This window comes from Triticum dicoccoides, chromosome 6A (assembly GCF_002162155.2).
Source record: "Triticum dicoccoides isolate Atlit2015 ecotype Zavitan chromosome 6A, WEW_v2.0, whole genome shotgun sequence".
Taxonomy (NCBI): Eukaryota; Viridiplantae; Streptophyta; class Magnoliopsida; order Poales; family Poaceae; genus Triticum; species Triticum dicoccoides.
The window spans coordinates 117,035,554-117,038,470 of record NC_041390.1 but is presented as its reverse complement, the minus strand read 5'-3'; positions in this window follow the sequence as shown (position 1 = coordinate 117,038,470).

Here is a 2,917-nt window from a genome sequence, read left to right as displayed (position 1 = left end):
GATGAACATGACCCCGTGGTGTTGCCTCTAGATGAACAGTACCCCCGATCGATCGAGTCGGTTGAGGCTGGATGAACAGGACCCCATGGAGGGCAGGATGAACAGGACCACCCTGTGGAGGGCAGGATGAACAGTAGACAGTGGAGGGCAGGATGAACAGTAGCCCGTGGAGGGGTGGTTGAATAGGAGCTCGTGGAGAGGGCTGGTTGAATAATAGTCGGTGGAGTAGTGCGCGGTGGAGGCTGGATGAACACGAGCCCGTGGATGAACAATCGCAAGTGGAGGCTGGAGGAGGTCGACGGTGGATAAACAGTAGCCCGTGAAGGCTGGAGGGGGTCGACGGTGGAGATGAACAGTATCCCGTGAAGTCCCATTTTGCGGTACGCCACACCCCTCCCGATGAACAGGACCCCCGTTTCGACCGTAGCGCTCCAACCCAAGTCCGTTTTCTCCATTTTGGCGTACGCCACACCCCTCCCGATCAACAGGACCTCCATTTCGACCGTAGGAGGTCCGTTTCGTCCGTTTTGCGGTACGCTAGACCCCTCCCGGTGAACAGGATCCCGTTTCGAACATGGCCGGTCGAACACAAGGCCGTTTCCTCCGTTCTACGGTACGCCAGGCCTGGTTTCCATCGGCTGTTCCTTCCAAGCCCTCCCGATGAACATGACGACACATTCCGTTCCGACCCAGCCGGTTGGCTCCCCATGAACACGACGACGACACTGTTTCTCCGTTCCGACCCAGCCATGTACACGAGCCTTGGCCGTACGTATGCGCGAGTAGGCGTTCGAGACCCTGCCAGTATGTACGTACGTGGCCGTATTTTCTTTCTTGCACACTGGCCGATGTACGTACGTGTACATGCTACGTGCGCGCATCTACTACGACACGTGCGTGTCTCTACATCGACTAGTATGTACATACACGTTCGCGACCTGAATGAAACGCTACGTACGCTTCGACCAGGTGGGTCCCGACTATTAGGCACTTCCTTGTCTGCGAAGATGTAGCTGGTGAGTCCCAGCAGTCAGGGGGGTGAATCAATTTTTTTGCCCGGACACACTTCCTTGCCTATGAAAATGTAGCTGGTAGGTCCCAGCAGTCGGGAGGAAACATTTTTTTCGTGAAATACAGTTGCCCGTCCGGTGGGTCCCTGCTGTCAGGTGGAGGAATAATTATTTTGCGCATAATAAGGAGGCACTTCCTTGCGGCTGCCGTGGACCCAGCTGTCAGCCTCTCTGATGGAAGTTGTTCCTTGACCATGTTGACCACGCCGCACCGAGAGCACCAGGGCGGTGGACGACGGCGAGGCCTAGGAAAGGGATGACGCGGAGCCGAGGAAGACACGGCAGTCGAAGCCGGCGCAGAGAGGAGTACGAGGGTTCACTGGTTCGGCTGCGGTGTGAGGCTGCCATCGCCGCAGGGCCTGGCATGCGGTAGGGACAGTAGGGGCGGTGAGGCCTCTGCGGAAGCACAACCGGCCATGGGAGGCAGGAGCACGCGGCACGACCGGCGCTGCTTTGGGCGGCTGGAGCAAGAAGACCAGAGGTTGAAGAAGCACTACGGCCGTTGGATGGACATCGTACGATCACTGGAGCTAGAATCGTTCATATTGACTAAGTTGACAAAGCACTCCGTCCCCGTCAACTTAGTAGGCCCACAAGTCAGCCTCCCACCTAGGTGGGTCCCAACTAGCAGGGGGAGTATTCATTTTTTTTGTGCGTAATAAGGAGGCATCTCCGGTGGGTCCGAGCTGACAGCGGGGGGGAACGTTTTTTTCTGAAATATGTTGGCCCGTTCGGTGGGTCCCAGTAGTCAGGGGGGCAACGTTTTTTTGCCAAATACGGTGGACCGTCCGGTGGGTCCCTCCTGTCGGGTGGAGGAATAATTATTTTCCGCGTAATAAGGAGGCACTTCCTTGCGGCTGCCGTGGACCCAGCTGTCAGCCTCTCCACGTACAGTACTTTTCCGATGGAAGTCGCTCCTTGACCATGTTGACCACACCGCGCCGAGAGCACCAGGGCGGTGGACAACAGCGAGGCCTAGGAAGGGGACGACGCAGAGCCGGAGAAGACGCGACAATGGATGCCCAGTTGCCCACACGTAGAGGAGTATGACGGTTCACTCGTTCGTTGCTGTGTGAGGCTGCTGTCGCCGCAGAATAACAGGGGGTGTGGGTGAGTGGAGGGATGGCCTAGCTAGCGGTGGGAGTAGTAGGGGCGGTGAGGCCTCCGCAACATCGCTGCCGGCCACGGGAGGCAGGAGCACGAGGCACGACCGACGCTGGTTTGGGCGGCTGGAGCAAGAAGACCAGAGGTTGAAGAAGCACTACGGCCGTTGGATGGACATCGTACGATCACTGGAGCTAGAATCGTGCATATTGACTAAGTTTACAAAGCCCTCCATCCCCGTCAACTTAGTAGGCCCACAAGTCAGCCTCCCACTATACTGGGTCCCAGCTAGCAGGGGGAGTATTCATTTTTTTGTGCGTAATAAGGAGGCACTTCCTTATGTGTGAAGATATAGCTGGTGGGTCCGAGCTGTCAGCGGCAATAACATTTTTTTCGCGAAATACAGAGGCCCTTTCGGTGGGTCCCAGATGTCAGGTGGAGGAATCATTATTTTGCGCGTAATAAGGAGGCATTTCCTTGCGTGCGGGCGTGGACCCAGCTATCAGCCTATCCACATACAGTCCACTTTAGATGCATGCCGGTCGTTGACCACATTAACCAGGCCATGCCGAGAGCACCAGGGCGGTGGACGACGGCGAGGCCTAGGAAGGGAACGACACGGAGGCAGGGAAGACTCGGCAGTTATTTCCCACGCGGAGGGGAGTACGACTGTACGAAGGTTTACTGGTTCGTCTGCCATCGCCGGAGAATGACAGCAAGTGTGGGTGAGTAGAGGGATGGCT